The sequence below is a fragment of the Geotrypetes seraphini genome, chromosome 2, assembly GCF_902459505.1.
Source record: "Geotrypetes seraphini chromosome 2, aGeoSer1.1, whole genome shotgun sequence".
NCBI lineage: Eukaryota > Metazoa > Chordata > Amphibia > Gymnophiona > Dermophiidae > Geotrypetes > Geotrypetes seraphini.
In genome coordinates, this window is record NC_047085.1 from 474,281,330 (window position 1) to 474,306,211 (window position 24,882).

Here is a 24,882-nt window from a genome sequence, read left to right on the forward strand (position 1 = left end):
CGCCCAATACCATGCCCACAATGGCGTTAGGTAGCCTAAAGTACCTATGGAGGCGATTCAGGCACCAATTTTTTTAGACACTGTTAGGCATTTTATTTTTAACATTTTTTTGAAATTTTAAATGATGTTTTTGAATTAACTTAGATACCAGTAGGGCACCTACCAGCGCCTAAGTTTAGGAGTTGTTTGTAGAATTTCTCCCATTGTGCAAAATATCTAGCAGTATTTTATTAAATAAACCTTCATTATCTCTCTTTATTGTGGGAAATAACAGAAATTTAACATACTTCGCTCAAAGCTAACACGTACACTTTGGTGTAGTCATCTACCAATGGTGTTCCAAACACTCAAGCATTCAATGTCTTCTTGAAATAGTCAGGATAAAGCCTGTGATGCTGTTCAACTCCTTGCCTCACGCTGCACTGGTTTGTGGTGATGCCAGTGGCAAAGTCAGTTATCAGTTTAAAACTTTGCTCGGCTGTCGTTAACCATCTTCACTGTGCTGACAAACTGTTCAACAGTATGGAAGTTTGGATCTTCAGACCACCTGGCCACTGGCTTTGTCAATCATTCATTGGTAATACTGAATCATATTTCCTGTTTCACCAATTGGTGAAATAGGAAATATGATTCAGGTTCAACCAACTCTTCCATTGAATGACTGGCAAAGCAACTAATAATCCATGTGGCTATCATCTTAGCAGTGTTCAGAACAACAGTGATGCAACTGGGTAAGATCAAGATTTGTAGGATGTGTACCTGCAGTCCAAAGGATATCATCCACATAGTAATATCACTAGAGAACTGAGAAAGAATTTAACAACCGAGGAGCGAGAATAGAGACTTACAGAAAACCATAGGGTAACAGATGTATGGACGATACAGAAGGGTTTAGGGAAACAGCAAATGAATGATAACTCAAGAAAGATGTGAACCATTGTAAAACTTGTCCGGAGTTCAGTTTTGGCCTGCCTGACAAGCTGAAAGATGTGAACCTCAAGGGGAAAGCATCAGATAAATCAATGCCACCCTGCCTCTATCAAGAATACTGTGAAGTTGATTCACTAGTGCAGGGAGAATAGTTTCTTTGCTATGGCTCAATCTAAAACCTGACTGACGAGAGAAAATATTTTAAGTTTGACACAGGCCTCTAATTAGCTGGGACAAAAAGCTAAAGGCTAAGATTCTTGGGAATAGGGTGGATGTTAGCCTGTCTCCAAGTGTCTGGGACAATTCCTGATGATAAGCTGTGATTTATTCTTTAAGGGCTAGAAGCAGTAGGCCAGGAGTGGGAATACTAAGACATCTTGATGGGATAAGGTCAAGGGGGCAGATAGTAAGTCTGGCAAAGAAAACTGCTCCAGAGAGCAAGACATTTGTGGCTGGGTTGAAGGAAGGACAAAATTGGGAAAGATATTGGCAGGATAAAGTCAGAACTGCTTAGATAGTGCAAATGTTGGTCAGAATTGGATGAAGGTGAGTCTGACCCACCCTGGGAGAGTGGGCTAAGATGCAGCATTTTAAACTTTGAACTGATGTAAAGAGCAAGCTCTTTATTATTTAGGGACATTATAGGAGATGCATCTGAAAGGGTAGAAGTGAGATTAGACAGTGCAGCAAAACATTTCTTTGGGCAATTGTCTGCAGTGTTAATCGGGTTAATATGTTTAGATCATGTGGCCAGTTTAAGCTTCGTTATTAGAAACAGTCTCATACATATAGACAAGTTCTTCCATGACCTCCTGGCATTTTGTCTAAGAAGACATAAGCCCTTGTGGTATTACTGTTGATGTGAAGGAAGACGGAGCAGGAAAGTCTCGAAAGGGCAACAATGTCCAAAGCAGATCTTGAAAAACTAGAATATGTCGAACACTACAGAAAGTCTTTATGATAGCAGATCATGTGAATACAATGCTGCTATTATAAGTACCTTGGATCTTCAGATCGCCAAAAGAGTAGCACAACTCAGTCTGGCAAAAATCGTCATCAATCCCGGTAACTATTCCTATATTGAATTTTTGTAAAATATCTTTTGTTTCTCTTATTTCCTATTTAGAACGCTTTAGAAACACTGCGACCATTTTAAAACAATGGCGGCAGCTCTAATGTGATTGCAGGTTTTACACCGGTAAGGAAAAGTGGGAGGATTAACATGTATGGCCTTAAATTGATGAATGGCTCAATTTTGCCGACTTTGTTGTGTTGCTTTGCAGCGTCTTGTACATCCCTGACCCTGATGAAAGTGTTGAAACGCGTCGGCGTGGGGTGTTGCTGCATTTCAGTTAAGTTTACCAATAACTTATAATACTTAATATGAAACAAATATAAATAAGAGAACATAAGAACAAAAGAAATGCCTTCTCCGGATCAGACCTAGGTCCATCTAGTCCGGCGATCCGCACACACGGAAGCCCATTTAGGTACTCCTTTATGGAGACCCATATTTCCCGTATCCCTCAATATGATTAGCAAGAAGGTAAGCATCCAACTTGCGTTTGAAACCCAGAACAGTAGTCTCCATCACAACCTCCTCCGGGAGAGCATTCCAAGTGCCCACCACTCGTTGTACGAAACAGAACTTTCCGACGTTAGTCCTGAACCTGCTGCCGCTCAGTTTCAGGCTATGACCTCTTGTCCGTGTCACATCTGAAAATGTTAGTAATGCTGATTTCTGGTCTATTTTGTCAAATCCTTTTAATATTTTAAAAGTCTCTATCATATCCCCTCGCAGTCTTCTCTTCTCGAGGGTGAACAGTCCCAGTTTCTCGAGGCGTTCTCTGTAGCTCAAATTCTCCATACCTTTGACTAGTTTTGTGGCTCGCCTCTGCACCCTCTCCAGCAGAGTTATATCCTTCTTAAGGTATGGAGACCAGTGTTGGACATAGTATTCTAAGTGTGGTCTGACCATTGCTCTATAAAGTGGCATTATAACTTCTTCCAATCTACTCGTGATCCCCTTCTTAATCATGCCCAACATCCTGTTTGCTTTTTTCGCTGCCGCCACACATTGAGCCGAAGGTTTTAGGATTCTATCAATCACTACCCCCAGATCCTTTTCTTGTTCGCATTTGGTTAATGTCACCCCCAACATCCTATATTCATGTTCTTTGTTTTTCTTTCCCAGATGCATCACCTTGCATTTGTCTAAGTTAAAATTCATCAGCCACTTTTTCGCCCACGTTTCCAGCTGGTTGAGATCCTTCTGAAGATCCTCGCAGTCTCTTTGAACGCCAACCGCTCGACATAATTTTGTATCATCTGCAAACTTGATTATATTGCATGTTGTTTCCTCTTCCAGGTCATTTATAAAAATATTGAACAAGATAGGCCCAAGAACTGAGCCCTGAGGCACACCGCTAGTCACTTTCTCCCATATATATATATATAAGAATAGTTACCGGGATCGATGACAATTAATGCCAGACTGAGTTATGCTACTCTTTCGGCGATCTGACGATCTGAGGTATTGCAACACTATATTCACATGATCGACATATTCTGGATGTATTAAAGTGAGACAAAGCAGATCTTAGCATAGAATTCCAAAGAGAAAATGATCAGAGTGAGGCAGAGTCGAGTCAAAGTCCTGGGTAAGGGTGACAGAGGGCTCCTTTTACTAAGCCGCGTTAGGGCTTTATTGCGTGGAATAGCGCACACTACATTATGCGTGCTAGACCTTAAAGCATAGCGTGCGGTAATTTCCTGCGTGTGCTAAAAATGCTAGCACACCTTAGTAAAAGGAGCCCAGAGTTTTGGGATCAATCCCCCTAAGATTCCCTATAGGATATAGTAAAACATCAACTTAAAGAAAATAGAAGCATACCAGACTCTTGTCCTTTTAGATCCCACAATGGATTCCTTGGTAATTTGGGCTCAACCTGAAAGAGAGGCAATAGGCCCCTCCCCCCCACTTCAATATTCAGCTGCAGTGGTCAGTGTTTGCTTTAAATGTCGGTCATCATGCTTTTTTAATACCTAGATATTCAGCACTGATGCGCCATACCGGGTAGAAACTCACATCCTGCAGTTATCTGGGTATCTGCAGAATCCAAACTGGTACCCAGATGACTAGCTAGACAAAGTTAGGATAGCCTTTTTGCTGTTCTAAATTTACCAGAGCCAGGGCCGGATTTAGATGAAAAGAGGCCCTAGGCTATTCCACTTATGAGGCCCTTTCACCTCCCATTTTTAAGTTTGTAAATTACATGAGATAATAAAATACATCATTACTGTGATATATATCAATATGTTAAATGAAACATGTTGTTATTGGTACTAACCTTTATAAAAAATGTGACACGGATAATAAATTAAAAAAAAAAATCGAGAACACTTATTTGGACATTTATTCTCAGCACCATATATAGTACTTGTAACAATAACTAATCAAACATAATACACAACATTGCCCCTTCCTATGTCCATAGTGCCCCCAGTGCGTCCTTCCTCACCTCACCCCCCCCCCCCGATGCCCGCCTGCCTCCCATCCCCCCTTCCATTGAACACCCCCCATGCCATCCTGCCTGCCTGCCTTCCATTAAACCCCCCACTCCCCCTCCGATGCTAACCTGCCTGCCTCCCATCCCCCTTCCACTGAACCCCCCCCCCCCCCCACACTGAACCCTCCCCCGATGCCAGTCTGGGCTGCCCTATCCTGACGGATCCACGTTTTGCCTCTCTCCCCGCGGGGCTGGGCTTTGCCCAGCTGTTTCCGGACTGACGTCTTTCCCTCCCCAATCCTCCTCCCAGGGCGAGAAAAAGAAAGGGAGAAGCCGAGTCGGTGCCCCGTTGTGGCCGGAGCCGGTTCCGATCCCGAAGCGTAGAATTTCTCCTTATTTTCGGTTCAGTGTTTTAGTGTTCACTGTTTTTAGAATAGTGTAATTTTAATTTTGCTAACAATTTGAATGTAGGCCCCTCTTGATCTTAAGGCCCTAGGCTGAAGCCTAGTTAGCCTATAGGAAAATCCAGCCCTGACCAGGGCAATTACCAAGTTAGCAAACAAAATATTGACGCTACCTGGGTAACTAGAAACTCCATCCAGGCTCTATACCAGACTGCCCTGTCTCTGCCTGGAGAGTGCCTGGGGTGGGAAGGAAGATTAGAAAAGTTTTCAGCTGCATTATCAAAATAATGTCACTGAAAAACTGGGTATGACCCCAGTGATCAGCACATATCCAGAAAGCAAATAGAGTGTGAGGAATTATTAAGAAAAGAATGAAGAATAAAACAGGATATTATAATGCCTTGCATCCATCCAAATATTGTGTGCCTGACACTACAAAATGGTACAGTAGCTGGAAAGGCCCAATCCTCTTCTCACAGCTTTAAACAGATGTGGCCCTTCTTCCAAACAAGCCACAGCTGGCTTGTTTATCTATTGGTGCCACAAAGATGATGTCATGGCTGTGTGTGACACAGCCTCCTGGTAGCTGGAAAGGTCCAATTCTCTCTCTTTTATAGTGACTTCAAATAGGTGTGGCTCCTTCCTAACCCCTCACCCTACCCATATAATATTTTATTCAATTAAAACTCTATATGTTACATCCATTAAAATGATAACAGTGGGGGCACTGAGGATAGAAAGGAGAGTAGAACATTGCCCCTTTAGAGCACTGTCTCGCAAACTTTACAAGCTGCGGCACACTGAAGTGGCAGCCGTGGCTCAAGGGCACCCAGAAGTGCGTGGACATCACCACAATGAAATCATGCATATGCATGATGTGATTAAGTTGACATCCTTGCATCCGCAGTGGCCCTCCAGACGGAGCCCTGAGCCACCAGTGGTGGTGGTGGTGGGGGGAGCTGAGAAAGAAGAGGTGCAGAGAGGAGGAGAGGGACAAGGACCACTCTCCTTGATCCAGAGTCTGCCTGCTAAGAAAGTCATCCTGGACTTTCTCTATACCTGCTATATGGGCAGCTAAGAGGGCTTACAGCTGGAGTTCCGCCCACTCTATCAACATTTGTGCCTCCAGACAGGGGAGCACTTCTGGTGCCTCCTTGTCTGTTCACATAAGCTATCCCAGTGGCATTGTCGGAGAATACTCCTACTGCCCTTCCAGGAAAGACTAACTCCTTCAGCGTCAAACAAATAGCTCTTAATTCCAGATGATTTATGGACCACTTGCTCTCTGATAGGGTCCATTTGCCCTGAAGAGGGCAACTGGAGAAGTGGGCTCCCCAGATGCTCAGGCTGACATCGGGCTTGAGGGTCACCCATGAGTTGATTCTGAGAGGCATGCCCCTTGATAAGGCACTCCCAGATATTCTAGGCACTGAGTCAGCTGTAGGTGACTTTCCTGGAAGTTTACTATCCAGTCTGGAGGAGATCCATCACCTGCTGTATAGTGTACTTGCCCTCCTGATGAGAGAGGGTTCTGATTAGCCAATCATCCAGGAAAGGATACACCTGAATACCCATCCTGCGGAGGTGAGCCACTACTACCACCATCACCTTGGTAAAGGTATGTGAAGCTGGAGCCAATCCAAAAGGCAATGCCACAAACTGGAAGTGCTGCTGGAAAACATGGAATATTAGGTATTTTCTGTGATCCGGAAAGATGGGAATTTGAAGATATGCTTCCGCTAAATCCAAAAAAGCTAGGAATTCCCCCAGAGCCACTGCCTCGATGACTAAGTGGACCATTTCCATATGGAAGTGGAGAACTCTTAGTGCCTCATTTAAGGATTATAGGTCCAATATACAGTAGACCTCCAATTTTCTGTGCCTATCTTGGACACTATGAAATACATAAGAACATAAGAATTGCTGCTGCTGGGTCAGACCAGTGGTCCATTGTGCCCAGCAGACTGCTCACGCGGCGGCCCCTAGGTCAAAGACCAGTGCTCTAAATGAGCCCAGCCTCACCTGCGTACTTTCCTGTTGAGCAGGAACTATGACAGACTCCAGAAGAGCGTTCCAGATTTCTATCACTCTCTGGGTGAAGAAGAACTTCCTTACATTCATACAGAATCTATCCCGTTTCAACTTTAGAGAGTGCCCTCTCGTTCTCCCTTCCTTGGAGAGGGTGAACAGCCTGTCTTTATCTACTAAGTCTATTCCCTTCAGTATCTTGAATGTTTCGATCATGTCCCCTCTCAATCTCCTCTTTTCAAGGGAGAAGAGGCTCAGTTTCTCTAATCTCTCGCTGTACGGCAACTCCTCCAGCCCCTTAACCATTTTAGTCGCTCTTCTCTGGACTCTTTTAAGTAGTACCGTGTCCTTCTTCATGGATGCAGTACTCCAGGTGAGGGCGCACCATGGCCCGGTATAGCGGCATGATAACTTTCTCCGATCTGTTCGTGATCCCCTTCTTTATCATTCCTAGCATTCTGTTCGCCCTTTTCGCCGCTGCCGCCATGCATTGTGTGGACGGCTTCATCGACTTGTCGATCAGAACTCCCAAGTCTCTTTCCTGGGAGGTGTCTCCAAGTACAACCCCGGACATCCTGTATTCGTGCATGGAGTATCTGCCGAAGCTCAATTATTTTTTGGGAACTGGTTCTATGGCATGTATGTCCAGGAGACACTGCATCATTGCTCAGACCCTGGCCTCGTTTTCTGATCAACCTGATGGGGAATCGATGAACAAATCTGGAGGAAGGCAATAAAACTCTATTGTATGACCTTCCTAAATAATGTCCTATTCCCTCTCCCCTTGTATCATAACTGGCATGCTCACAGGCAGTGCAACACTTCCCGGGCCCATTATGTAGGCTTTCCACAAGAGACTGACAAAATATGAAAAACCCTGGGCAGGCAGTCCCAGAGACTCTTGTAGGACCCTTGATTGGAGTGGTAGGATCTTCTCCCCCTCCACACAGATATGTTTTGCCCCCTTGTTGCATGTGGCCTCTAGATGGGATATTTTCCCTGAAAACCAGGCTTTTTGAGGTTCTAGTGCCCTGGACGACTCAAGAGAGGCTGAGCACGAAGCTCCTGCCCCTGCCTCTCGCAGCACATGGACTACAGTCGCTCTTCAGTTGACAAAACTACTCAAAAAAGTGAATGAATTAGGGTTAGATTGGCCTGGGGAATCCATCATATGATCCTTAAGCAAAGCAAGGGGTTTTGAGGCAGAAAAAAGATTGCTAAAAATCCAAGATGGCCACCGTCAGAAAAATTGTACCAAAATCAGCCCATGGGAGCTTACCTGAAAACCAAAAGCCAACAGAAAAATGGTTTTGGAGGTGGGGTAACCTAACTCTAACCTCATAGACCCTCAGATTTGCCTTTTTTTATTTTTTTTTAGAACACCCTCCCCCCTCCACCCCCCTATGGTGCCTGTCAGCTTGTAGGAGCCTTCCTGCAGGGAAAGGATTTCTGCCTTGAATGCCAGGAACAAGTCCACCACTGGAAATCTTCTGGCTGCTGGTCAGGCAAAACCCTGCCAAGGACTCTGGCCCCCGAAAATCCACGTAACACATGGGGAGGGGGGAGAAATTTCACATCCCATTACTGAGGGTTGCTATACAGGGGTCACACAGCCTGCACTCAAACTCCTGATGGATCAGCAGGCGAGCAAGCTCCCAGGGGAATGGCCCCCTAGCTCCTGATGGGACACAAAGCAGGCTGGCTCTGCAGGTATACGGAGAGATTGGCTTGCGAAAATCAGACCACCCTCGAGGGTCTGCATCCTTTCCCCAGTGGAGTAAACCCAAACAGGGAACCTCCAAGCACCACAGCCATGCAGGAAAAAAAGGAACTGACGGCAAAAATAGATGAAAATAATAAAAAGAAATCAGAGCAGTGCAGAACACACCTTCTCAGTTTGATTTCAGAAGGAAAAACTGAAGGGGGGAGCTGTTCTCCACTGCTGAATGGGAGGAATTCTATGTCTTTGTAACAGAAATCAATATTAGTATAAATTTTTATTTTATAAATGTTTTATTTTATAATATGTAAAGATTGCAAGCCCCTAGAATTGCTAGACAGGACGGGATGTTTAAATAAATAAATAAATAAATAAATAAATGCATTAAAATATCATTGCCAAAGGAGTCATCTGCTTTCTTAAATCAGTGAGGTCCAACATCAGTTTGGATGTCTAGGGTTTACTTTTTGCTAAACTGTAAAATCCATCTTCTGAATGGCGATGGTGGAGCTGAACTGGTTGTGGAATTCATTTAACCATAGTCATGAAGTGTAGCAGGATTTTTCTTCTATTGTCACTTTTTATTTGGTTCCCCATGCAGACCATACACATCAGGAAAAAATACCATAGCAAATAATAGATGCGGGTCGGGGAGAAACAGAGGTTCCTCTTTGCCTGCTGTTTGATCTCTTGCATTCTCACAAACTAGCTAGGTAAACTAGAAAAATTACGAGCACTGAGCAATATTAAATCTTTAACCTCTTAAACTCGAACTGAATGAGATTTTTCTCTGCTGTTGTATTCAGAGCAACAGCTTTCTAATTAAATGAATGGGAAGACAAAAGAAAACCATTCTTGTTCACAATTTTTCAATAATTAGATCTGCCTAATTGACTAAATTCTCATTATTACCATTAACATTCTTTCCCTTCGGTCAGGTGAACAGCATCTATTGATGCACGCAGGGAATTCTATCAAGTCACAGAGGCCCAAGTAACTCACTGTGAATATAGCTCGTAAAGATGAATGCACAACTTAAAATACTGCTGTCGGCATGTTTTTTTTTCATTTGACACCAAAGCTCATGTGTCAAGTATTTTTGAAGATTTCTTTAGTGACACTAAGGAAAAGAGAACAAAGAACTGTTATAGCACCCCTTCCCCCCCAAAAAAAAAATCCAAATAAAATAAAAAATTTTTATGTTTTTCATTAGTTAGTCGTGTGCTGCAGTGTTCTTCAGTAAGGGCTTTTGGTGAGAAAAGTTAGACAACTTTTACAGTGGGTTCTGGTCAGAAGTGTGAGGTCATGTGACTGTTTCTGCAGTAAAAATTACACAGCAAATGTAGGGTATTGTTGAATCCTTCCATTACTTATTATAAATGCGGTTCATGCTTCTTTAGTGACTGTATAATGTGTATTTTGTGCTGTGTGCTAAAATCATTTTAGATCTATGCAAATGTATTTTCTCTTTTCGGAGTGCTCCATGTGGCTCTAACTTTAAAAATTCCATTAACATAGTTCGACTAGGTTCATAAACTTTTTGTCCCATGCTTTCAATAATTCTGAGTAGATAAAAGATAAGACACTCCAGGGTAACATTTTCAAAAATGCTCCCCGTCCCAAGCGCAGGACTCAAGAGGTAGGCAGAGCTCCGAAGTCTCATTGTGTGTTTGAGATGATGTGCAGGGATGAGGGATATAGATTTGTAAGGAACTGGTCAACCTTCTGGGAATGGGGAAGCCTATTCTGAAAGGATGGACGCCATCTTAACTAGGATGGGGCCAGGTTGCTGGTGTTAACGTTTTATAAAGAGATAGAGTAGTTTTTAAACTAAGATTGGGGGAAAAGCCAACAGATGCCCAAGAGCGGATGGTTTGGTGTGGAGTATCCTTGAAGGATACTATTGAAACAGGATATTTAGGGAGTCCCAATAGAGAGGTTTACCATACCACACTGTTTCCATACCCTGCAATTATCAACAAGGAATCATTGTGGCTTACATAAGATTAATAATTAAATTCATACTGGGACAGACCGAAAGTCCATCAAGCGCAGTATCCTATTTCCAACAGTGGCCAACCCATGTCCCAAGTACCTAGCTAGATCCCAAGTAGCAAAACAAATTATATGCTGCTAATGGGGACAAAATGGCTTTTCTGTTTAGCTCTGTGTGCTTTCCCTTGGTGCTGCACTGGGCTTGCTTGCCAACGATCCAGGCTACGGGAACTAGACCTAGGATAGACAGCACCACTTGCCTGCTCCTCGGGGAAACTATCCTGTTGGGCTCTAAACCCTTTTCATCCTGGCTTCCCTTACTAATTCTCCTGTGGCAAGTCGGGAATGTCACTAGAATTGCCACAAAATGTAGGCCTGTAAAACCCTAGTCTACATTTCCGGTGCCTACTTTTATCATGGCCACCATTCTGCAAATGATGCCGCAGTGCGACTGACACTCAAACAGCTTTTGTAGGTGGTCGCCGTTTGCAGAATTTGGCCCTAATTGAACAATGAGCTCTGAAGCATAAATCATTGGGTGCTCCTGCTAACAACCAATAACTGATGGTAATTGGCATCCATTAAAATTAGTGCACCCATCCTGCTGCACGTTGTTCTATAATGCTAGGTGCCTATATCCCATTAGCGCATCTCAAAAGGGGGTGCGACCATGGGTGTGTCAGGAACATTCCAAAAATTTGCATGCATAGTTATAGAATACTGGGTCAGGGTGCCTTACTTGGGCGCCAGCATTTACATCAGGTATCTGCAGGCGTAACTCTGGTACCCAAAATTAGGCTGCAGAAATCTGCACCAAGCCCCTTTCTATGAAGGGTGCAGAGCTTTTAAAGCAGGGGTGTCCAACCTGCGGCCCCGTGAAGTATTTTGTGCGGCCCCGGTTGAGGGCGATGCAGTGTTTTCCTCTGCTGCCTCCAGGTGTTTACCGTTTTGCCGGCTCCCTCCTCTTTCTTGCTGCAGCGTTTGCGCGTATTTGTGCGGCCCCAGAAAAAGTTTTTTCGGCCAGTGCGGCCCAGGGAAGCCAAAAGGTTGGACACCCCTGCTTTAAAGAGTAGTGATTAAGGTCATTTTTTTCACTGCCCACTTTTGCGCACCATTTATAGAGCTTCCCCCATATTTTATAGTATTCTATAGAATACCAGTGTAGGTGTATGTCCTGACCATATTCTGCCCATGTCTATACCCTCTTGCAAATATATGCCGTATGCAGTAAGGCAGAATATTGGCATATCTGTGTCTGTGTGTGAGTGTAAGTGTGTGTGTGAGTGTGCGCGGTGTGTGTGAGTGTGCGCCATATGTGTGTGTGTGTGTGTGCGCGCATGATCAAGCAGATTGAAATGGTACAAAACAGAACATGAAGATTTCTGCTGGGAAAATCATAAGAACATAAGAATTGCCATCGCTGGGTCAGAGCAGTGGTCCATCATGCCCAGCAGTCTGCTCACGCGGCAGCCCTCTGGTCAAAGACCAGTGTCCTAACTGAGACTAACCCTACCAGCGTACGTCCATGTTCAGCAGGATCTTGTCTAACTTTGCCTTGAATCCCTAGAGGGTGTTTTCCCCTATGACAGACTCTGGAAGAGCGTTCCAGTTTTCCACCACTCTCTGGGTGAAGAAGAACTTCCTTACGTTTGTATGGAATATATCCCCTTTCAACTTTAGAGAGTGTCCTCTTTTTCTCCCTATCTTGAGAGGGTGAACAACCTGTCCTTATCTACTAAGTCTATCCCCTTCAGTACCTTGAATGTTTCGATCATGTCCCCTCTCAATCTCCTCTGTTCGAGGGAGAAGAGGCCCAGTTTCTCTAATCGAGGCAGATGCATGCCACCCCACTGCTGAAAGAGTTACCCTGGCTCCTGCTTGAAAGCAGGGTGAAATTCAAGATCTTGTTGCTGACATACAAAATCATTCATCTCTCAGAACCGCAATATCTAGCAGCCAGACTACAGAACCATACACCGTCATGTGCCCTGGGCTCGAGCCAACAATACCTGTTGGAAACCCCCTCCTTTGCAGACGTCAAATACAAAAGAGTCAGGGCAAGAATGTTCTCAGTGATGGCTCCAAGGTAGTGGAACGCCCTTCCGAAGGAATTAAAACTAGAAAAAGAAAGGGATGAAGACCATCCTCCTCACAGACTACTTTAACAAATAATGCATCAGAGGAAATAGCGGGCTAGTCCCCACTAGGAACACGATAGGGTGAACACAGTAGAGATACCAAGAATTGCTGAGGATATGATAAACAAGAATTATCAGGATATAATAATAATAACAGTTTATACACCGCAATACCGTTAAGTTGTATGCGGTTACAATAGGATATATGTAAATCTAAGATGCATATAGAACACACTACAGGTATTATGTATGCAAATAAGTAGAATTTGCTAGGAACATAGTACACAATACTAGTATTATATGTTTATACAGTATACGTAGGCTGATTGATTATGGTATAAATGAGTCTGTATCGAAAACCATCTCAGAAACTGCTAACTCTGTATTGTAACACCTTTACAGAAGTCATTAGTAGCGGTATAGAAGCTTTCAATAAACATGTATATGCTACTATTCTAAATGTTTACATACCTAATGCATATGTAAATGTACCTAGTTGACAGAATTGTCCCTATAGAGGGTAATTCCATAACAGGGTATCTAGGTTAAGTCAGCAGGGAGGCAGTTATTTTAAGCCTACTTTATGGATTTCCATTAAAAACCAGGGTCTTTCTTTATAACAGATCCTCCTTCATCCTGGCATGTTATGGATTTCAGTTCTGGAGCCTGCAGTCTGCTTAATATCAGGCAATTTAAATATATGCTTCAGGTTTTATTCTTTGATTTTTCTGCAGATGGGGTGAGTGACTGCCATTAAGCTGAAATGGCCCCTAGCTTGGCTAAGAAAGATTAAGAGAAACAGTGTGATGCACACACCATTATTATTGATAACACCAAAAGGCAGCTTTCTCTAATCAAAAGGAATGAAAACCCAAGGTTTGCTTACTCATTATGTCCAGTGGTTAGATTTCTCACATTTCTTTCTAACCAATCAGAACAGGATAACAAACATTTCCTATTTAGCATCTTAATAATGCAAATAGAAAAAAAAACCAACTATTTTTAACTGTTGCATGATTTCTATGAACATACGAATTGCCATACTGGGACAGACCGAAGGTCCATCAAACCCAGTATCCTGTTTCCAACAGTGGCCAATCTAGGTCCCAAGCACCTAGCTAGATCCCAAGTAGTAAAACTGATTTTATGCTGCTTATCCTAGGAATAAGCGGTGGATTTCCTTAATCCGTCTCAATAATGGCCTATGGACTTCTCTTTTAGGAAATTATCCAAACCTTTTTTTATATTCCACCTACCAACCCAAGTGCTATTAATGCTGTGCACAATTAGCTATTTTTCTGCCCTTAAAGGGTCTGCAATCCAATTTGAGGAAAGGGTTGGCCCAGTGGTTAGAGCTGCTGTCTCAGCAACCTAAGGTGGTGAGTTCAATTCCAGCCTGCTCCTTGTGTCTCTGGGCAAGTCCCTTCAGGTCTGATTCTTAAAACAACACCTCACGTTAGGCACCCTACTGCCGCCACACTTAATTGGTCTAATTGGCGCACTAATTGGCTGCACCACATGAAAACCCAATTAAAATGCCGTTAAAAATAAAATGGAGGTGCCACAGGGTGCTTCTAAAGAGAGCACCGTTTTCGCACCTACGGAAGCACCTTACGATGGCCTAACGCCACTGTAGGCGTGGCTAATGCCAGAAGTGGCGTTAGGCATCCTAAGGCACCTCCATAGAGGTGATTCTCATAAAAGTTAGGCACTAGAAATGTAGGCCTTGAAAACCCTGGCCTATATTTCTGATGCCTATCTTTCAAGTAACCGTGATTCTGTAAATGGTGTCGTTATGTGACTGACACGCAGTTTTCGCAGTTTTTATTGCAAATATTTGAGAATCTAGGCCTTAGTGTCTTGCCCAGGGTCACAAGGTGTGTCTTGCCCAGGGTCACGAGGTGCAGCGCAGGATTTGAACCCATAACCTCAGGGTGCTGAGGCTTTAGCTCTAACCACTGCACCACACTCTCCAGATGCCAGCTAATATTCAGCAAATAAAGATAAGATAGCCTTTTGGCTGTCCTAACTTTAGCCACTTTGTTATCTGATTAATGGTCTGGATACGACTGCCAACTGCTGTCTCCAACCTGTCTCTGGCCATGGAGTGCCCTGGCACTAAAGGGACTGTGCTGCTGTAAATCTATCTTATTGAATTAGCCAGTGGCACTAGTTTTCACAAAAGGATATCAAGTTTCAAGTTTAATACATATTTGATTAATCGCTTCATCTAAATTCGAAGCGATGTACATTATGATAAAATTACATTGTAAAAACAAAATCATAGAAGATAATACTAACAAGGTTAATGACAAATTTGACAAAACTGGATACAGAAGGAAAATATAGGGAAGAAGTTACAATTTAAATAAGGTAAAATAAACATATAGGGAAGGCACATAAGGAGAGGGTAATGATAATAATTTTAATAAGATAAAATTTAAAAGGAAAATAAAAATTGGAAGTGAGACTTGAAAGAATAACTTTATGAGATTCTCATGATTATTAAAAAGTCACTTAGGAGCTAGTTAGTTTATGAATGCATCACTAAACAGGAATGTTTTTAGTTTACATTTAAATTTATCTAAATTTGTTTCTTCCCTTAGAAAGCTTGGTAGAGAATTCCACGTCTGGGGTGCAGTGACTGAAAAAATAAACTGACGACGCGTATTTATTATTTTTAGCGATGGAATCGTTAGTAGATGCTGTTCGGCAGATCTTAAAGTTCTATTAGCTGTATAAGGGATTAACAATTTGTGAATGAAAGCTGGAGTTTTATAAAGAAGTGATTTAAAGGTGAGCAAGCTGAGTTTATATATTATTCGATGAGCCACCGGAAGCCAATGGGCTTCCTTAAGGAGAGGCGTTATGTGATCAAATTTTTTTGCTTTATAAATAAGTTTAATGGATGTATTTTGTATTATCTGTAAGCGTTTTATTTCCTTTTGTGCTATACCTTTGAACAAGGCATTACAGTAATCTATCTTTGAAATGACAAGTGAATGAATGAGGATGTTTAGAGAATTGGCATTAAGGAATTGTGATACAGAGCGGATTTAAATAAGGGATATAAATAAGGGCACAATCACCAAACTTCCTCTTAGTATGCTTGATGTAAACAGCATACATTATGCACCTTATTGTTACTGGTATTTTTATAATCAATCTTTCACTGATCTAATCTAATCCTTAGGTTTGTATACCGCATCATCTCCACGTTCGTAGAGCTCGATGCGGTTTACAGTAGGAGAAATAGGAAGGAACTACAACACCTCAGCGAGGCCACCACCCATTCAGTATACTCTCATAGTGAGTGGCTTTATGCCTCAAATCATCACTGGATCATTCTCTTATTTAATGTTTTTACTGTTTTACTTAATGTTATTTAAATATGTACTACAAGTACTTTTGCTTTAATAAATATGTACTAGAACAGGGATCTCAAAGTCCCTCCTTGAGGGCCGCAATCCAGTCGGGTTTTCAGGATTTCCCCAATGAATATGCATTGAAAGCAGTGCAGGCACATAGATCTCATGCATATTCATTGGGGGAAATCCTGAAAACCCGACTGGATTGCGGCCCTCGAGAAGGGACTTTGAGACCGCTGTACTAGAAGTACTTAGCGGTATAGTCTTGATTCAAAATTGGGGAGATACACCCGCATGTTTCATCCATACATTTTAGTAGGTTTTTTCAAGGCTACCGTTCCCTATAATCAAAAAAGAGCAAATACTTTATCTCCTGACTCAGCCAATACCAGTAACAATAAGGTGCATAACGTATGCTATTTACATCACGGATACTAAGAGGTAGTAAATCTATCTTATGCATATTCATTAGGGTGATCCTGAAAACCTGACTGGCAAGGTGTGCCTCCATGGGAGGGATGAGGTAGAGTTGAATAGTAGTTAGAAAATCAGGCTGCAAAAGCAGGGAAGTCAGAGTTTATATCCTGTTTCTCCCACTGACACTTTCTCTCACGTGCGGTTTAAGTTGAAAGCTCACCTGGGCAAGGAAACGGCTTATGTGCCTGAACGTAACTTTGCTTGTGGTCGGATATGGAAACGGTGGGTAATTTTATGAGCGCTGGAGCAGCGTCAGCGCCTTTAGCGCTCTAGGCCGCAGATAAAACCTCTCCTGCGGCTTAGAAAAAGAAAAAAAAAAGGATGGGGTGGGGTTAGTTAACTGATTAATAATAAAATGGCCAATTCAAAATCTCTGCTGATCAGAGGTTGGGGGTTACTCGGTTGAAATTTCTTTGACTTAGTGGGTACTTAGCTTGAAGAACTTGGGAAACTGCTTTATGCTGATGACACCAAACTCTGCAGCAGAGTTAGGAACACAAAGGAGTGCGAAGACCTGCAAAGGGACCTAAGCAAACTGGAAGAGTGGGCAAACAAATGGCAAATGTGCTTTAACATAGAAAAATGTAAGGTCATGCATATAGGGAAAAGGAACCCGAGGTACAGTTACAAAATGGGGGGAACATTGCTGGGGGAGAGTAATCTTGAAAAAGACTTGGGTGTGCTAGTGGATACAACCATGAAATCATCAGCGCAATGTGCAGCGGCCTCGAAGAAAGCTAACAGAATGCTGGGCATCATTGAGAAGGGAACTACAACCAGGACGAAGGAAGTCATCATGCCACTGTATCGTGCAATGGTGCGCCCGCATCTAGGGTACTGCATCCAATATTGGTCGCCGTACCTCAAGAAAGACATGGCGATACTTGAGAAGGTCCAGAGAAGAGCTACGAAAATGATAAATGGTATGGAGGACTGTTCATACGCTGACAGGCTGGACAAGCTGGGGCTCTTCTCCCTGGAAAAGAGGAGGCTTAGGGGGGACATGATAGAAACTTTCAAGATCATGAAGGGCATGGAGAAGGTAGACAAGGATAGATTCTTCAAACTACAGGGAACCACAGGCACAAGAAGGCACTCAGAGAAACTGGAAGGGGAGAAGTTTAGAACAAATGCCAGGAGGTTCTTCTTCACACAGAGGGTTGTGGACACATGGAACGCGCTCCCGGAGAAAGTGGTCGGGCAGAGTATGCTATGGGGATTCAAAGAGGGATTGGATGGATTCCTGAAGGATAGGGGGATTGAGGGATACAGATAAGGGTAGATAAGAGTATGGAAAGAGTATAGATAAAAACAAGGGGGCTATAGGGCTAAATCAAGATAACATGACAGGTCATGGACCTGATGGGCCGCTGCGGGTGCGGACTGCTGGGCGCGATGGACCTCTGGTCTGACCCAGCGGAGGAAAATTCTTATGTTCTTATGTTCTTATGCTACAGCTGGGCAAGCTAGGTAACAGTTTGTTCTCTGTTCTTCTAGTATGGTTTATTTTTCTTTTCTTTTTTTATAAATCTTTATTAATTTTAAAATATTAACAGTGTAATACACAGGTATAAGAACATATAACAAGTCAAGAAAAGCACATTCCACTTACAGATATTCAAAATCAATCTTTTATTCCACCCACCCACCCACCCATTTATTAATCACTATCGTATATATTCTTTCAATAATCTACACTTATTTAAAATAATACAATAACACAATTCCACACCCCCTCCCTCCTTCCCATCCTGGATGTGCAAGGAGATGGCACAGAATTAACACAGATGGCACAGAATTAACAGAGTGAAATTGAACACAATATAACAAAACTAAACAATGGGAAGCATACATCTATAATATACAGTACTTCCCCCTCTGTCTGGCCTGCTGTAATTAATTGGTTATAACCAGGTCAGCGGTATCAAGGAAAGCAGATCTTTATATCACAAACAATGAGGGAAAAACATATTATTACATGCAGACAAATGCAGACAACAGGGATAGTACGTCCACTGCCCCAGCCACCTTTGTTTCATTAGATCGTCCATTAATTTTTCCAGCACTTAACTGCTGACCTGCTTATGGGCTCTATCCTCCTGATTTCCAGAACTCAGCAATTCGACTCCTATACAACCTCAGCTACCATGACCCCATTCAGCTACCTTGACCCCATTACTCCAGCGCTCCATGCAGCTCACTGGTTACCAGTCAAAAAGCGATGCATCTTCAAAGCCCTGGTCATGACACACAAGAGATTCTAGCAAAAAAACCCAGCCTACATAGCATCCCAGCTACGCCTATACACCCCTAACTGCCTCTCCGCTCCAAAGCAGAACAAAGACTCAGCATTCTCGCAGGGAGATCCCTCTGAATGAGTACGGCGTGCAAAAGATCCTACAGCCATTTCCTACCTCAGCTATGGAACCGACTACCCACACAGATCAGGTCGCTAGACTCACTAATGACCTTCTGCAGAGCAGTAAATATCTTCCTCTTCCGCCAATCGGGCCGTTAAAAACTGCCTCCTCAATATATTTCTCCTAGTACTCTTCACTATGACCAGTCTGGTCTCTAGAATAAGCTCTGTTATTGTCTACTATAACCTATTTGTTGTCACGACTAGTCTGTTTTCAAACGATTGTGAATGTCTACTTGTAACCCGTTCTGAGCTTCTGGGAGAACGGGATAGAAATCGAAATAAATAAATAAATAAATTTACATCTATCCTTCTCTAGTGCCATGGAATCCTTTGAATAAATTTTCTCGTTCTCTTCCTTCTAGGTAACTCAAAGGTACTTGTGACTTGGATTGGCCTCCGTGAAGACGGGATACCCATTGGTCTGACCCAGTAAGGCTATTCTTATGTTCTTATACTAAAGACAGGTGAATCTACTCTAGCCCAATTAAAATCCAAGTACTTGTCAATATATATTTAGAGCTTACTTTTTAAAAATTATAGCAATTAATAATAAAAATCAAGTTGACATCGTTATGGATTATTGAAGATGCTCACAGATTCAAATCATTTGTCACATTAAACGATGATAGAGACTTCAAATAATTTAACATAAATTAAAATCTACAAATTATTCACATCATAATCAAGCCAAAAAGGACCAACACTGGTCAATATGGAAAATCCATCTGAGTTGCAAATGACCCCAGGATTTGACTGAAATATTAATAGTCCATAATTACTGGCAGAAACATAGAAACATGATGTAATGTAATGTAATGTAATTTATTTCTTATATACCGCTACATCCGTTAGGTTCTAAGCGGTTTACAGAAAATATACATTAAGATTAGAAATAAGAAAGGTACTTGAAAAATTCCCTTACTGTCCCGAAGGCTCACAATCTAACTAAAGTACCTGGAGGGTAATAGAGAAGTGAAAAGTAGAGTTAGAGGAAAAATAAAAATAAAATAAACATTTTAACAAGACAGCATTGATCTAAATACTTTGGAAGGTAGAAGAGAGGAGAGAAAGGAATAGAAGCAGAAGGGGGAGCCGTTGAACAGTAGAATTCTGGAGAAATTTAAATGATAGAAATAGAACAAAACAAAGACAAAAGGCAAAACAATAGATAAGATTAAAGATAAATCATAAGCTGGAAAGAAAAATAAAATAAAACTTTGTCTTCAATCCACGGTTTCAGCGTCAGTGATGAAGTGGAGCAAGTAAGTTTAGGAGGAGCGATTGACGTTTCCAGAAAGGGCTTCTTCAGGGAAGAGACTTGGCAGACAGTCCCAGGATGCCTATGTCTCCTCCCCTGCGATGTTCTCCCATCCATGCATTCCCTCCCAGACACACTGCCCGTGCCCCAGCCGCTCCAAGGAGGCTGCCCCAGATGAGGCCCACGGTGAATGCAGGATTCTCTCCTCTGCGGGAAAGCCGCCCGGAGCCGACAGTCGATCTTCTTAGCGGATTGCATGGGGGGAAGAGTTCACACTCTTGGTAGGATCGGGTCTGTGTGCTCTCGGTGGTTGTGGCTGGTCTCGTTGCTGCTTAGGTGTAAAAGCAGTTGATCTCCACTGCTGCTGATATTTAAAAGCAGGCAGATTGATCTCTCCAATGGACTGCAGGGGGAGGAGTTCACACTCCTGGCAGGATCGGGTCTGTGGGCTCTTGGTGGTTGCGGTAGGTCTCGCTGCTGCTTGTATGTAAAAGCAGTTGTTTTTCTACTGCTGCTGATATTTAAAGCAGGTAGATTGATCTCTTAAACGGGATATAGGGGGAGGAGCTCACATGCCTGGTTGGATCGGGGCAAGGGCTCCTATTATAGGCTGCTTAGGTGTAAAAGCAGTTGATCTCCTACTTCTGATAGTATTTAAAAGCAAGCATATTGATTTTTCCAACGGAATGCTGGGGGAAGAGCTTACTTGTTTGGCTGGATCAGGGCAAAGGGCTCTCGGTAGTGGTGGCTGGTCCTGTTGCTGCTTAGGTGTAAAAAACAGTTGATCTTCCTAGTGGACTGCAGGGGGAGGTGGAGCTCACACTCTTGGTTGGATCGGGTCTGTGGGCTCTTGGTGGTTGCGGTAGGTCACGCTGCTGCTTGTATGTAAAAGCAGTTGTTTTTCTACTGCTGCTGATATTTAAAGCAGGTAGATTGATCTCTTAAACGGGATATAGGGGGAGGAGCTCACATGCCTGGTTGGATCGGGGCAAGGGCTCCTATTATAGGCAGCTGGTCTTGCTGCTACTTAGGTGTTAAAGCAGTTGATCTTCCTAGCGGACTGCAGGAGGTGTGGAGCTCACACTCCTGTCATGATCTGGTCTGTGGGCTCTTGGTAGTTGCGGTTGGTCCCAATGCTGCTTAGGTGTAAAAGCAGTTGTTCTCCCACTGCTGCTGATATTTAAAAGCAGGTAGATTGATCTATCCAATGGAATGCTGGGGGAAGATCTTATATGTCTGGCTGGATCGTGGCAAAGGGTTCCCGGTAGTGGCGGCTGGTCCTATTGCTGCTTAGGTGTAAAAACAGTTGATCTTCTTATCGAATTGTAGGGGGGGGCGGATCTCACATTCCTGGCAGGTTCGGGTCTGTGGGTTCTTGGTGGTTGCGGATGGACCCGCTGCTGCTTAGGTGTAAAAGCAGTTGTTTTCCCAATGCTGCTGATATTTAAAAGCAGGCAGATTGATCTCTCCAACAAATTGTATGGTGAAGAGCATACACGTCTGGCTGGATTGGGACAAAAGCTCTCGATAGTGGCGGCTGGTCTTGGTGCTGCTTAGGTGTAAAAGCAGTTGATCTCCTACTTCTGATAATATTTAAAAGCAAGCATATTGATTTTTCCAACGGAATGCTGGGGGAAGAGCTTACTTGTCTGGCTGGATCAGGGCAAAGGGCTCTCGGTAGTGGTGGCTGGTCCTGTTGCTGCTTAGGTGTAAAAAACAGTTGATCTTCCTAGTGGACTGCAGGGGGAGGTGGAGCTCACACTCTTGGTTGGATCGGGTCTGTGTGCTCTTGGTAGTTGCGGATAGTTCCGCTACTGCTGAGGTGTAAAAGCAGTTGATTTCCCACTGTTGCTGATATTTAAAAGCAGGTAGATTGATCTCTCCAATGGACTGCAGAGGGAGGAGCTCACATGTCTGGCTGGATCGGGGCAAAGGGCTCTTGGTAGTGGTGGCTGGTCCTGCTGCTGCTTAGGTGTAAAAGCAGTTGATTTTCCTAGCGAACTGCAGGGAGGGTGGAGCTCATATTTTTGCAGGACCGGGACTGTGGGTTTTTGGTGGGTTGGTCCCGTTGCTGCTTAGGTGTAAAAGCAATTGATCTCCCACTGCTGCTGATATTTAAAAGCAGGCAGATTGTCCAGGGAGAGGAGCTCTGCACTCAAACTGCCATCCTCCTCGCCTCCAAGTTCCGGAATGGCCCATCCAGTCTGCCCATCCACAGTAACTATTATCTCTAACTCTCTCTAAGAGATCCCACGCGCCTATCCCAGGCTTTTTTGAATTTTGACACAGTCTCTGTCTCCACCACTTCTTCTGAGAGACGGTTCCAGGCATCTACCATCCTTTCTGTAAAAAAGTATTTCCGTAGATTACTCCTGAGCCTGTCACCTCACCCCAACGGCCCTTGCGGCGCCTTTTCTTTAAAGCTTCCTGTTCAGGGCAGCTCCGTTTGAATCGGGAGCTGCCCCAACGCGAACTCACCTCGGCAGCCGCAAGGGAAGGAGTTGGCCGGGTGTGGGAGCCGAACTCCACCCCAACGGCCCTTGCGGCGCCTTTTCTTTAAAGCTTCCTGTTCAGGGCAGCTCCGTTTGAATCGGGAGCTGTCCCAACGCGAACTCACCTCGGCAGCCGCAAGGGAAGGAGTTGGCCGGGTGTGGGAGCCGAACTCCACCCCAACGGCCCTTGCGGCGCCTTTTCTTTAAAGCTTCCTGTTCAGGGCAGCTCCGTTTGAATCGGGAGCTGCCCCAACGCGAACTCACCTCGGCAGCCGCAAGGGAAGGAGTTGGCCGGGTATGGGAGCCGAACTCCACCCCAACGGCCCTTGCGGCGCCTTTTCTTCTTTCTTCTTTAAAGTTTCCTGTTTTCAGAGCAACTCTGCCTGTCTGACCTGACTAAAGGAGCCACAAGGGAAGGAGTTGGCCAAGTGAGGGAGCCCAAGGTGGAGGAGAGAGACCAGGAGAAAGACCGGGTCGGCGTGGGAGGTCAACTCCACTTACCCTACCCTCTCCCCCCCCCCCCCGCAGCCGGGTCAACGTTGAAAACCAGCTCCGTCTCTCGACTCCCCCCCCCCGCAATCTTTGTGCGGTAACGACGGGAAACCAACATAACAATTAACACAGGAAGGAATTACAACAACCAGCAAACATGAAGCTCTTATTGATCCTATTGATCTATTTATTAAGCAATAACGTTAAGGACGTTATCTCACTCTATCCAAAACTTCACTCCGTTCATTACCCTGACACACCCATTAGGCTTCTAATTAACCAACAGGAAGAAAGAGTAAATCATATTAAATTAATCACAAGTAACGGTAGACCACACTGTACCCTCAAAAAAAGAACAAGGGAAATAACACCCATCAAAATCACCACACTCACCATACCCATTACCCATACACCATACTCTGTTCCCTGCGCTTACCTCAACACTAGATCAGTAAGGAACAAAGCTTTCTTAATCAAAGATTGGATCATCAACAAGCAGTTAGCCTGCCTCTTTCTAACGGAAACATGGCTACTGTCTGAAGAGGATCCAATACTAAACGACCTTATACCAGATAACTATAAAATTCACATGTTAAACCGCGAAGACAGAAGAGGGGGGGGGACTGGCAGTCATCCTTAAGGAAGAAATCGAACTTGACTTAGTAGATTCCAAGATAACCAACCAATTAGAAATACTAGCATGCAAAATTAGTAACAAGGATCTAGAAGAGTACCTCTCCTGCATTCTATTTTATGTCCCGCCAAAAAGCTGGTCAAAGGCCAGAGAGGACTTCTACGAATTCATTCTACAAAATTCAATTACTCCGTCTTACAATATTATAGCAGGAGACGTAAACCTACATTTAGAGAATGAGGACAATCCTGACACGAAAGATTTTAAAAACTTCCTATCCTCACTCAACTACAATCTCCCTTCATCCACACAAACTCATGAAAAAGGCCATCAGTTAGATTTGGTAGCTATGTCCACAAAGGAGATCCTAAATCCTTCTATTTCTTTATCCGACGGTATCTGGTGCCACGACATCTGGTCCGATCATTTCACCTACTACTTTAACTTAATCTGGAATCAACCAAAAGAAAAAACTCACCCAAAGATAAAAAAAAGAACATCTCACAAGGGGGCCACATCAACCCAGAGGCATACTGGGCACATTACGAATCACGTGAGGAAATAAATGAAGAGGATGATTTCTGGGAACAGTGGACGAAAACAAGCACATCCATCTTAGATAAAATTGCCCCTAAACGAAACAGAACAAACCGCTCAAATAAATATAATAAATGGTTCGACTCTGAACTATTAAAAATGAAACAATCAGTAAGACGACTAGAAAGGATCTGGAATAAAACAGGAGAAATATCAGACCGGAACAATTGGAGATCCAACATAAAGGACTACAAACAATTGATAAAAGAAAAACGAAAAGCATTCTACTCATCCAAAATTCATACATCCAATATGAGTTCAAAAGGAGTCAACACTAAAGAACTGTTCAACTTGGTTACAAATTTATTTGATACCACACGTCATAATCAATCCATGCATGACACAAAACTTCCATCAGCAGACGATCTAGCACAACACTTTGATTCAAAAATTATGAACCTAAGGAACAATTGTCCAA